Source organism: Ranitomeya imitator, chromosome 5 (assembly GCF_032444005.1).
Source record: "Ranitomeya imitator isolate aRanImi1 chromosome 5, aRanImi1.pri, whole genome shotgun sequence".
Taxonomy (NCBI): Eukaryota; Metazoa; Chordata; class Amphibia; order Anura; family Dendrobatidae; genus Ranitomeya; species Ranitomeya imitator.
Genome location: NC_091286.1, coordinates 273,755,802 through 273,769,348, shown reverse-complemented (window position 1 = coordinate 273,769,348; position 13,547 = coordinate 273,755,802). Strand labels below are relative to the sequence as shown.

The 13,547-nt window shown below is 47.0% G+C and overlaps 1 protein-coding gene across 1 annotated transcript in view; it reads left to right on the top strand.

Annotated features, from left to right (window-relative positions):
* The window catches only part of FRK (fyn related Src family tyrosine kinase), a 182,354-nt gene that overhangs the window by 155,448 nt on the left and 13,359 nt on the right, over nt 1-13,547 (top strand). The window lies entirely within an intron of this gene.

The window sequence follows — 13,547 nt, the reverse complement described above, 5'->3', positions numbered from 1 at the left end:
TATAATATCTATGAGACTTTACTTTTAAAGAGAATCTGTCAACTTGTTTTTGCTGCCCAATCTGAGTAGGGACCTTGATTGAAATGCTCAGTCACTTGGCTTTTTGCTGTAATTATGGTAAAACATTGTTTTGTCTGCAATACCTCTGCTAGTCCTCTCATGATGAGCTTTTGTTTTGAAGTCCTCTGTATTCATGAACTCTGGGTATCTTCATCCATCACCACTGAAAACTTTCTTTTTATGCGCAGTGTATTCAGAAAGCTGTCAGTGATGTAGGTGGGATTATGCATAGCTTAGAATGCAGCAGATAAAACAGTGATTTTAACAAAACTACAGCAAGTCCTTAACCCTGTTTTCTGCTGCTTTCAGATTGGGAAGCAATCTTGTGACCAATTTACCTGTACATAACAGTGTAAGCTACTGATCAAATTTAAAGAACCAGTCAACTAAGTACTGTACTATGAGCGACTAAACTCAGCATTTTAAGTTATTTGCCAGTTTATATACAGAAGAAAAAGCATGGGCATACAGAAAAAAGTCAGGTAGAATAATTAAAGGAGTTGTCCAGAATGATGATGAAAGAGTCTACTTTTTCGAAGGCAATATTTTAGATTAGTCATATGGATTTGTATGGGAATTAAAACAATACGCAATACATGCAATGGACAATAGTATTGTGGGTTTTTTCTAATCATTGACAGTCTTATAATACAATCCAAATTGATAGTCAGTAAAAGGATGAAAACTTAAATCATAGGGCAGTAATCCAACAGATAGGTACAAGCAATATATCTACCAACATAAGGTTTACAGATGTTATGGACATTTGGTTTGGATAAATCTATCCCTGTGTGTGCTGCGGCCGTTCCCAATAAAACTGAGTATTTTGAGCGCTCATCAAGAATGGACTGTACACCATTGTGACAGAAAAACATTCCATCAAATACTGATGATTTATTGAACATACATACGGTAGTTTTATAATTGCATATAGAAAGGAGGTGTTTAGGGGTGGTTAGTTAATTACTATATTGTCTAGCTCCTCTGTTATTGGTTATCTAAATATATATGGAATATTGTGATTAATGCACATATGAATGCTGATTAAGCAACTAAAATTGAGCTGTCTGCATCTAGGACAAAGTTGAGACATCTGATCATCACTTAATACATCTGGTACTGTTCCGCTTTTTGCCTGGAAAACACCCATACAGTCTGTCTGGCTTATATCAGTTTGTCAGCCATTTTAAGCCATTGATTATAATGTATATATTAGCTGTGAGTATATATGAGTATACATGCAAGTGAGATCTATATGATATATATATTTCTATCACAAGCCCGCCTTAGATATCACTTGCCCTAATCCTAGCCTCCTGTCCCAAAGCGCTGCAAATCTTTTATGCTGCCGGTGAACTGACGTATGCCTAGCGCATATGCCCCACTCCGTACAGACTTTTCGCAAATGGGCAGTCAGGAGATCTGTCCCTAATGGGGGTTCGTTGCAATCAGTCTCTTAGTCAATAGCATGTGTAGTGTATTCTTCATCAGGTAGAACATCTATTCGGTCAGGCAGGGCATCCACAACATCATTCTGGCTTGGGTGTCATCCTCTGGTAGGGGAGCTTTCTTGCAATGCGATGAGTGGATCCAAGTGGGTCTTCCCTCCAGCTTTACAGAGGTTGGTGTCATCAGCAGCACTTGGACAGGACCATCAAATCTGGGATCGAGTGGTGTTCTCCTTACAAACTTTTTTCACCAACACCCAGTCTCCTGGCTTCAAGGAGTGCATACCGGACACTGAATCTGGATCTGGCAATGAAGAAAAAAACTCAAGAAAGGATTTTGGCAAGTTTCTTGGTGAGTTCAATTACATAAGCAGACAAAGTATCATATTGCATAGTCAGCTGCAGAGGGAAAGAATACCCCTAACCTGGGACTAGACCCAAACAAAATTTCATATGGTGACAGCTTTTCTGGGCCTCTGGGGATTGTAAGGAGTGTGTAGGCCTAAGTCTGACCCTACTGATGACCAAATCTCTTGCGTGAGATTTGCTGTGAATGCCGGTCCCTGGTCACTCTTTATCACTTCTGGGACCCCATATCTTCATATCTCATCGCCAAGAGTAGCTTCTTTGCAGTAGTCTTTGCTGACTGGTTCCTCACTGGGAAAAACTTCTGGCAATCCTGAGAACACATCCACGACCACAAGGGCATATTTGAATCCTCCACTTGGCGGCATTTGGATGTGGTCTATCTGGATCCTCTGGAAGGGGTACAGTGGTCTGGCAAGATCATGTGTGGGAACTTTCTCCATTTTTCCAGGGTTGCATTTGCCGCAAGTCAAACAGCTGCTAGTGAACTTGGCTGTTAGGGTGGAGAACCCTGGAGCGAACCAGTTAGCACCAATCAGATCATTCATCTGTGTCTTTGATCTGTGTGTGGGCCCATGTGCCCACTGGACCACCATAGGGTGCATGCTTTAGGGTAAACAGGGTTTGTAGTCCATTGCGTATACCCTTCCTTCTTCATTTGTTGCTCCCATTCGTATCCAGCATTCCTTCTTGTCCTTTTGGGGCTTACTCTTGCAGCTTTTTGAGCAGATCCCAGGATACCATCTGGTCAGGTTTCTTGTCTTCAGTCATCATGTAGTAGCCGTCCAGCTCTACGACCTCTCCCACTTCTCCATATTGTCTTCCTTTGGCTGCCATATCCGCCATGTTGTTGCCCCGTTCCTCTACTGTGTTCAATTTTCCATGTGCTTTGACTTTTAGTACTGCCACCAGTTTGGAAGTTGGATGCGTCCAGCAGGTCCTTGATGGCTCCATGATGCTTCATGGTTGTTCCGCTTGCTGTGATGAAGTCTCTTGCAGCCCAGATGGGTCCAAAGTCATGTGCTATGCCATGCAAGTACCTTGAATCGGTATACATGTTCACAGTCTTGTCTTCTGCCATCTGGTAGGCCTTCGTCAGCGCTATCAGTTCTGCTTCCTGGGCTGACAGACTAGGCAGCAGACTTCTGGACCACAGAATCTCTTGATTGCTGGTCACTGCACATCCCGTGTGGAATCTTCCTTCATCATCTGCAAATCTGGAGCCATCCACATAGAGGATCAACTCTGGGTTGGTCAGTGGCTCTTCTGCCACCTTGGGCAGTCCTGGTGTTTCCTGTTGCATGATTCTGAAGCAATCATGGTCATCCGTCCGGAGCAAATCCAGATCCCTGCAGAAGGTATCATGCAGATCTTGATCAGACTTTTGATCTGAGGGTCCTTATCTGTATCCCCCCTTTGGAGTGGGAGTAGAGTGGACGGGTTGAGGACTGTGCATCTGGAGATGGTGACACTGTCGGGCAGGAGTAGAGAGCACTGGAGGCAAAGATGCCTGGTGGTAGAGAGATGTTTTGGCTGAGTTTGGTTGAGGATTTCTGAGATGTCATACGGAGCCAGGATTTCCAATCTGCAATCCAAAAATGATGTCAGCAGTCTTGTCCAGGAGGGCGTGTGCTGCAAATGCTGCTCTCATGCAGGAGGGGGCTTCCCTTGCAACTGGATCCAGGCGAGCTGAAAAGTAGTCCAAAGGTCTCTGCTTTTCCCCCTGAAGCTGCGTCAGGACTCCAGTAGCAAAGCCTTCTTTTTCCAACAGGTAGAGACAGAATGGCTTCTCAAAGTCAGGTAGGCAAAGTGTTAGCGCTGAGACTACAGAGCCTTTTAACTTCTTCAAGGAGCTGAAGGCTGCATCTGTCAGGAGGAACCGGGTTACGTTGACGCAGTCATACAGAGGCTGCATTAGGACTGAGGCATCAGGGATCCAGGCTCTGCAATACGAAACTAGACCAAGGAAGGCCTGTAACGCCTTTGGAGTTGTTGGAGGAACCGTCTTCTCCACTGTGGTCTTTCGGTTATCTGTCAGATGTTTTGTCTGGTGAGCAATACAGTGTCTCTGGAACGTAACTCGCTTCAGACACCACTGGACTTTGTTCTTTGAGACCTTGCAGTGCTTCTCCGCCAGGTAGAGTAGGAGAGACAAGAAATGGGCTTTACACATGTCAAAGTCAACTGCACAAAGGAGTAGATCGTCCATGTATTGTAGCAGGGTTACTTCTGCATGCTCTGTGACACAGTTGGTGAGGACCGTGGACATTGCCTCGCTGATCTGTGACATCACTGTCCATGTGTGCTGTCCCCCCTGGTGCGTTAAGGCAAACAGGAATTGGTCTTCCGGATGAAGGGGAACATTGGAGAAAGCATTAGCCAGGTCGGTCACTGTGAACACTTTTGCTGTGGAAGGCACATTTGAGAGCAGAGTGTGCAGATTCGGCACAATTGGAGTTTCAAACACCGTGGCGTCATTCACATCTCTCAGGTCATGTACCATTCTGAACTTGGTTGGCTCTCCTTTTACAGTCTTTTTCTTGAAAGGTAAAAGTGGGGTATTGCAAGGCGATGTGCACGGAACAATGATTCCTATTTCCAGGAACACCTTCAATTGGTCTGAGACAGCTTGACTCTGGGTGATAGGCAGGGGATACTGGGCCTTACGAGGATATGGAGTGCCTGGCTTGAGTGATACCCGCACTGGGGCAACTTGAGTTTTTCCCACATCCTGGGGTCCCTTAGACCATAGACTTTCTGGTACTACGTCCAGTACCTCCTTGGGTAGGCCTCCATCAGTTGTTTGAGGTTCCTGTAGGGCCGCCAGCACGATTCTTCTTGGGTCAGGGAAGAAGAAAGTGTCACAGTCCCATCTTCCTGGAACACTGTGGTCGCCTTCAGCTTCTGCAGTAGGTCCGCTCCCAGCAGATGGAGTGGCAGGTCCCTGACACCACAAATGGGACAGGATAGCGTGTCCTGGCTGAGTGCACACGCTCAGTGGCTTTGTAGGCTGGGAATGTCTGCCTTAACCATCAATGCCCATGCGAGACACAGAGGATTCTGATAGGCAGGTGGGATCGGGGAGTTCCACAGGTCTCATCACACTTCTAGCTGCACTGGTGTGCAGAAGAAAAGATCTGACAACTCCATCCACTTTCAGAGTAATTTGAGGCATTGGTCCTGCAGATGGGGTTTTACATGTCAGGAGCGTAGTGTCTTGCGGGCCTTGCTTACTTGCCCCTGTCCTATGGACGGGGTACTTCACTGCTTTCTGTAATTCTTCCTTGACCTGTTTCTCTGGACCAAGTCTTGGGTTGCATGGGTGCTCTGCACTGGTTCCGGAAATGGCCAAACTTGCCACACTTATAACACTTGACACTACTTGTGTCTTTGTAGGGTGGTTGCGTTTCCAGGTCAGTGGTCACCATGAGAGGGGCCGTGTCCTGCACTCCTGGTTGGGACTCAATTCCTTTGGCTACTGTGGACAATGGCATGATGGCCACTGTAGCAGCAGCAGGGTCCTGCCTGCTGATTAAAGCTGCGGGGCCTGGTGGTAAGATGGGGCCTGCAGGTGCATCTGTGGCGAGGCCCGGGGGTGCCATGAGACCGGCGGCTGCATCCAACCCGAGGTCTTGGGGCATTACAGGGGCTGTGGCTGCATCTGCCATCACTTCTTCCCCCTGGTTTGACATAGCTTCTCCCCTTTGCTAACCTTATTGAGGTCGGTGTCTCCTCTCCGGAGTCTGCAGCGGTTCTTCCGGTGTGTCGCTCGGCACTTTGCAGCATCTTCACTTCTGGCTCCCCTTCCGGCGTTCTCAGCAGCGTAGCACCTGTTTCCTTCTTCGCACTCTTTGTGGCGCTATAATGGCGGCAGTTTTGGCGACAATTTGGCAATAAACAGTCTCCTAGGTGCACATAACCCGTTTTGCTGGGTCAGTCCACTGCTATTGACCTGTTCTCGGGCCTAGCCACTATCAATGGTTTCCTGATTGGCTGTCTCAGTCCATGCACAAAGGCCTGTGCCAACATTTGCCTGTCATGTAAGGTGAGGGCTTGTCCTGCCAATCTGCCTTTGGCCCACTCTCTGAGCTGTTCAATTAGCCGTGACCCTGACTCCCAAGCGTGTACATCTAATTCTGTTGGAAGTTTGAATGGTTCCTTCATGACTGGCCAGAGTGCATCACCTGCTTTTATTTCCATTTATGGCCCAGAGATCATCCCAGGTGGCTGCATATGTTTGCTGGTTCTGCTACATTCTTCGGTAAAATGGCATGAGATGCATCCCTGGATCTGGAAGATTGTTGAGAAATCTGGTGGTCACCTAACTTGGGGTGAAGTGCACATAATGTAATGGTGGTGCCTCTATCTGCCCCTGCATTCTTGGTGCCTGTGGGTTTCTTTTCCTAGTACTGGGCAGCATGTATGATGTTCCCTCCCCATCTTCATCAGAGGAATAGTTTTGATAGCGTGTGCTGGGGTCATACTCTGGCTGAATTTTGGAATCAGAAGTTGCCTTTTTGTGTGAGGATGCCTCCCCCCTTGCCGAAGCATAGGCTTATAATTCTATGTTGGTGTGTATGTAGGCAGCTCTGACCGGTGCTGAAGTTGTACATCATCAGCAGATGATGATGTCAGTCCTCCCCCCTCTGCACTCAGGGCTGAGCAGTCTGCTGCCTGATGTGTCTGGGGGTTGCCTACTGGTTTGTGTGTAGGGGGATTTTCACCTTCTTTCTCCGATGTCACAACTGGCAATGGACTGTGCCAGGTACATAGAAGGGGTGCCTTGTGCTGTAAGCACCACATTGTTTGAATTGGGCGTTGGCCCAGCCGGCAACACAGAAGAAGAAAAGTCTGAAACAGGATGAGATATATGGGGTAGAGAAGAAGGAGGAGATGAAGAAGAAGAAGGAGGGGTTGATGAAAGGTGTATAGGAGGAGGAGGTGAGGAGTGAGGAAAAAGGAACAGAGGGAGGAGAAGATGGGAGGTGTGGAGGAGAGAGAAGAGGAGGAGAAGAGAGGTGTGGAGATGGGTGTGGAGAAGGAAGAGCAGGAGGAGATAGGTGTGGTGGGGGAGTGAAGAAGGAGGAGAGAAGGAGGGTGAGTGAAGGAGGAAAGAGGTGTGGAGAAGAAGGAGAAGGAGGAGTAGAGGTGTAGAGGATAGAGATAAAGAGAGGGAGAGAAGAGAAAAGTGTGTAGAAAGAGGAGAAGAAAGGAGAGTGAAAGAGAAGAAGGAGGAGAGAAAGAGTGACAGAGAAAAAGGAGGATAGAAAGGAGAATTCCTCCCCCTCTGTGCAGTCTCTTAGAGGGCTGTTATGTTTGCTAATGACAGGTGTTATGAAGGCAATCCAGAAACACAGTGTGCTTAGCGATCAGAGCGCACACAGTGATCTGACAAATACCCAAAAATACAAGAACGAGCTCTGAGACGTGGAAACTCTGTAGACTGCACACCTGATCCTATCCTAAACACAACTAAAAGCGGCTGTGGATTGCGCCTAACAACTACCTAGGCAACTCGGCACAGCCTAAGAAACTAGCTAGCCTGAAGATAGAAAAATAGGCCTGACTTGCCCCAGAGAAATTCCCCAAAGGAAAAGGCAGCCCCCCACATATAATGACTGTGAGTAAGATGAAAAGACAAAACGTAGGGATGAAATAGATTCAGCAAAGTGGGGCCCGATATTCTAGGACAGTGCGAGGACAGTAAAGCGAACTTTGCAGTCTACAAAAAACCCTAAAGCAAAACCACGCAAAGGGGGGCAAAAAAAAACCACCGTGCCGAACTAACGGCACGGCGGTACACCCTTTGCGTCTCAGAGCTTCCAGCAAAACAAAAGACAAGCTGGACAGAAAAAAAGCAACAAAAAAGCAAAAGCACTTAGCTATACAGAGCAGCAGGTCACAGGAACAATCAGGAGAAGCGCAGATCCAACACTGAAACATTGACAAGGAGCAAGGATAGCAGCATCAGGCGGAGTTAAGTAATGAAGCAGTTAACGAGCTCACCAGAACACCTGAGGGAGGAAGCTCAGAAGCTGCAGTACCACTTGTGACCACAGGAGTGAATTCAGCCACAGAATTCACAACAGAGGGCCTGGTTGAAACAATGATGCCTTCTGTTCTGAAAGGCAATTCAATATCACAATGGACATGGAGGTCAGAGCACATACAGTGATCTGACAATAACCCAAAATCATAGAACGAGCTCTGAGACTTGGGAACTCTGCAGACCGCAATCCCTGATCCTCTCCAAACACAACTAGAGGCAGCCGTGGATTGCGCCTAATGCTACCTATGCAACTCGGCACAGCCTGAGAAACTAACTAGCCTGAAGATAGAAAAAATAAGCCTACCTTGCCTCAGAGAAATACCCCAAAGGAAAAGGCAGCCCCCCACATATAATGACTGTGAGTAAGATGAAAAGACAAACGTAGGGATGAAATAGATTCAGCAAAGTGAGGCCCGATATTCTAGACAGAACGAGGATAGGAAAGATAACTTTGCGGTCTACACAAAACCCTAAAGAAAACCACGCAAAGGGGCAAAAAGACCCTCCGTACCGAACTAACGGCACGGAGGTACACCCTTTGCGTCCCAGAGCTTCCAGCAAAACAAATAGACAAGCTGGACAGAAAAAATAGCAACAAATAGCAAAGAAGCACTTAGCTATGCAGAGCAGCAGGCCACAGGAATGATCCAGAGAAACACAAGTCCAACACTGGAACATTGACAGGAAGCATGAATCAAAGCATTAGGTGGGGTTAAGTAGAGAAGCACCTAACGACCTCACCAGATCACCTGAGGGAGGAAACTCAGAAGCAGCAGTACCAGTTTCCTCCACAAACGGAAGCTCCCAGAGAGAATCAGCCGAAGTACCACTTGTGACCACAGGAGGGAGCTCTGCCACAGAATTCACAACAGTACCCCCCCCTTGAGGAGGGGTCACCGAACCCTCACCAGAGCCCCCAGGCCGACCAGGATGAGCCACATGAAAGGCACGAACAAGATCGGGAGCATGGACATCAGAGGCAAAAACCCAGGAATTATCCTCCTGAGCATAACCCTTCCATTTAACCAGATACTGGAGTTTCCGTCTTGAAACACGAGAATCCAAAATCTTCTCCACAATATACTCCAATTCCCCCTCCACCAAAACCGGGGCAGGAGGGTCAACAGATGGAACCATAGGTGCCACGTATCTCCGCAACAATGACCTATGGAAGACGTTATGTATGAAAAAAGAATCTGGGAGGGTCAGACGAAAAGACACAGGATTAATAACCTCAGAAATCCTATAAGGACCAATGAAACGAGGTTTAAACTTCGGAGAGGAAACCTTCATAGGAATATGACGAGAAGATAACCAAACCAGATCCCCAACACGAAGTCGGGGACCCACACGGCGTCTGCGATTAGCGAAACGTTGAGCCTTCTCCTGGGACAAGGTCAAATTGTCCACTACATGAGTCAAAATCTGCTGCAACCTGTCCACCACAGAATCCACACCAGGACAGTCCGAAGACTCAACCTGTCCTGAAGAGAAACGAGGATGGAACCCAGAATTGCAGAAAAATGGCGAAACCGATTATTAAGGGCGAACTCAGCCAAAGGCAAAAAGGACACCCAGTCATCCTGATCGGCAGAAACAAAGCATCTCAGATAGGTTTCCAAGGTCTGATTGGTTCATTCGGTCTGGCCATTAGTCTGAGGATGAAAAGCCGAGGAAAAAGACAAGTCAATGCCCATCCTACCACAAAAGGCTCGCCAAAACCTCGAAACAAACTGGGAACCTCTGTCAGAAACGATATTCTCTGGAATGCCATGCAAACGAACCACATGCTGGAAGAACAATGGCACCAAATCAGAGGAGGAAGGCAACTTGGACAAGGGTACCAGATGGACCATCTTAGAAAAGCGATCACAGACCACCCAAATGACTGACATCTTTTGAGAGACGGGAAGATCTGAAATAAAATCCATAGAGATATGTGTCCAAGGTCTCTTCGGGACCGGCAAGGGCAAAAGCAACCCACTGGCACGAGAACAGCAGGGCTTAGCCCGAGCACAAATCCCACAGGACTGCACAAAAGAACGCACATCCCGCGACAGAAACGGCCACCAAAAGGATCTAGCCACTAACTCTCTGGTACCAAAGATTCCAGGATGACCAGCCAACACCGAACAATGAACCTCAGAGATCACTTTATTAATCGACCTATCCGGGACAAACAGTTTCTCCGCTGGACAATGATCAGGTTTATTAGCCTGAAATTTTTGCAGCACCCGCCGCAAATCAGGGGAGATGGCAGACACAATTACTCCTTCCTTGAGGATACCCGCCGGCTCAGATAAACCCGGAGAGTCGGGCACAAAACTCCTAGACAGAGCATCCGCCTTCACATTTTTAGAGCCCGGAAGGTACGAAATCACAAAGTCAAAACGGGCGAAAAACAGCGACCAACGAGCCTGTCTAGGGTTCAAACGCTTAGCAGACTCGAGATAAGTCAGGTTCTTATGATCAGTCAATACCACCACGCGATGCTTAGCTCCTTCAAGCCAATGACGCCACTCCTCGAATGCCCACTTCATGGCCAGCAACTCTCGGTTGCCCACATCATAATTCCGCTCAGCAGGTGAAAACTTCCTGGAAAAAAAAGCGCATGGTTTCATCACTGAACAATCAGAACCTCTCTGCGACAAAACAGCCCCTGCTCCAATCTCAGAAGCATCAACCTCGACCTGGAACGGAAGAGAAACCTCTGGTTGACACAACACAGGGGCAGAAGAAAAACGACGCTTCAACTCTTGAAAAGCTTCCACAGCAGCAGAAGACCAATTGACCAAATCAGCACCCTTCTTGGTCAAATCGGTCAATGGTTTGGCAATACTAGAAAAATTGCAGATGAAGCGACGATAAAAATTAGCAAAGCCCAGGAACTTTTGCAGACTTTTCAGAGATGTCGGCTGAGTCCAATCATGGATGGCTTGGACCTTAACAGGATCCATCTCGATAGTAGAAGGGGAAAAGATGAACCCCAAAAATGAAACCTTCTGCACACCAAAGAGACACTTTGATCCCTTCACAAACAAAGAATTAGCACGCAGGACCTGAAAAACCGTTCTGACCTGTTTCACATGAGACTCCCAATCATCCGAGAAGATCAAAATGTCATCCAAGTACACAATCAGGAATTTATCCAGGTACTCTCGGAAGATGTCATGCATAAAGGACTGAAACACTGATGGAGCATTGGCAAGTCCGAATGGCATCACTAGATACTCAAAATGACCCTCGGGCGTATTAAATGCAGTTTTCCATTCATCGCCTCACCTGATTCGCACCAGATTATACGTACCACGAAGATCAATCTTGGTGAACCAACTAGCCCCCTTAATCCGAGCAAACAAATCAGATAACAAAGGCAAGGGGTACTGAAATTTAACAGTGATCTTATTAAGAAGGCGATAATCTATACAAGGTCTCAGCGAACCATCCTTTTTGGCTACAAAAAAGAACCCTGCTCCTAATGGCGACGATGACGGGCGAATATGCCCCTTCTCCAGGGATTCCTTCACATAACTGCGCATAGCGGTGTGCTCAGGCACGGATAAATTAAACAGTCGACCTTTTGGGAATTTACCACCAGGAATCAAATTGATAGCACAATCACAATCCCTATGCGGAGGTAGGGCATCGGACTTGGGCTCATCAAATACATCCCGGTAATCAGACAAGAACTCTGGAACCTCAGAAGGGGTGGATGACGAAATTGACAAAAATGGAACATCACCATGTACCCCCTGACAACCCCAGCTGGACACCGACATGGATTTCCAATCCAATACTGGATTATGGGCTTGTAGCCATGGCAACCCCAACACGACCACATCATGCAGATTATGCAACACCAGAAAGCGAATATCCTCCTGATGTGCAGGAGCCATGCACATGGTCAGCTGGGTCCAGTATTGAGGCTTATTCTTGGCCAAAGGCGTAGCATCAATACCTCTCAATGGAATAGGACACTGCAAGGGCTCCAAGAAAAACCCACAACGCTTAGCATATTCCAAGTCCATCAAATTCAGAGCAGCGCCTGAATCCACAAACGCCATGACAGAATATGATGACAAAGAGCAGATCAAGGTAACGGACAGAAGAAATTTTGACTGTACCGTACCAATGGTGGCAGACCTAGCGAACCGCTTAGTGCGCTTAGGACAATCAGAGATAGCATGAGTGGAATCACCACAGTAGAAACACAGCCCATTCAGACGTCTGTGTTCTTGCCGTTCAACTCTGGTCAAAGTCCTATCGCACTGCATAGGCTCAGGTTTAAGCTCAGGTAATACCGCCAAATGGTGCACAGATTTACGCTCACGCAAGCGTCGACCGATCTGAATAGCCAAAGACATAGACTCATTCAAACCAGCAGGCATAGGAAATCCCACCATGACATCCTTAAGGGCTTCAGAGAGACCCTTTCTGAACATAGCTGCCAGCGCAGATTCATTCCATTGAGTGAGCACTGACCATTTTCTAAATTTCTGGCAATATACCTCTATCTCATCCTGACCCTGACAAAGAGCCAGCAAATTCTTTTCTGCCTGATCCACTGAATTAGGCTCATCGTACAGCAATCCGAGCGCCAGGAAAAACGCATTGATATTACTCAATGCAGGATCTCCTGGTGCAAGAGAAAATGCCCAGTCCTGAGGGTCGCCGCGCAAAAAGAAATAAAAATCAAAACCTGTTGAACTGGATCACCAGAGGAACGAGGTTTCAAGGCCAGAAATAACTTACAATTATTTTTGAAACTCAGAAACTTAGTTCTATCTCCAAAAAACAAATCAGGAATAGGAATTCTTGGTTCTAACATAGATTTCTGATCAATAGTGGCTTGAATCTTTTGTACTCTTGCCGAGAGCTGATCCACAAATGAAGACAGACTTCTAATGTCCATCGCTACACCTGTGTACTGAACCACCCAAATGTCTAGGGGAAAAAAAAGACAAAACACAAAGCCAAGAAAAAAAATGGTCTCAGGACTTCTTTTTTCCCTCTATTGAGAATCATTAGTACTTTGGGCTTCCTGTACTGTTCTGAAAGGCAATTCAGTATCACAATGGACATGGAGGTCAGAGCACATACAGTGATCTGACAATAACCCAAAATCATAGAACGAGCTCTGAGACGTGGGAACTCTGCAGACCGCAATCCCTGATCCTCTCCAAACACAACTAGAGGCAGCCGTGGATTGCGCCTAACGCTACCTATGCAACTCGGCACAGCCTGAGAAACTAACTAGCCTGAAGATAGAAAAAATAAGCCTACCTTGCCTCAGAGAAATACCCCAAAGGAAAAGGCAGCCCCCCACATATAATGACTGTGAGTAAGATGAAAAGACAAACGTAGGGATGAAATAGATTCAGCAAAGTGAGGCCCGATATTCTAGACAGAACGAGGATAGGAAAGATAACTTTGCGGTCTACACAAAACCCTAAAGAAAACCACGCAAAGGGGCAAAAAGACCCTCCGTACCGAACTAACGGCACGGAGGTACACCCTTTGCGTCCCAGAGCTTCCAGCAAAACAAATAGACAAGCTGGACAGAAAAAATAGCAACAAATAGCAAAGAAGCACTTAGCTATGCAGAGCAGCAGGCCACAGGAATG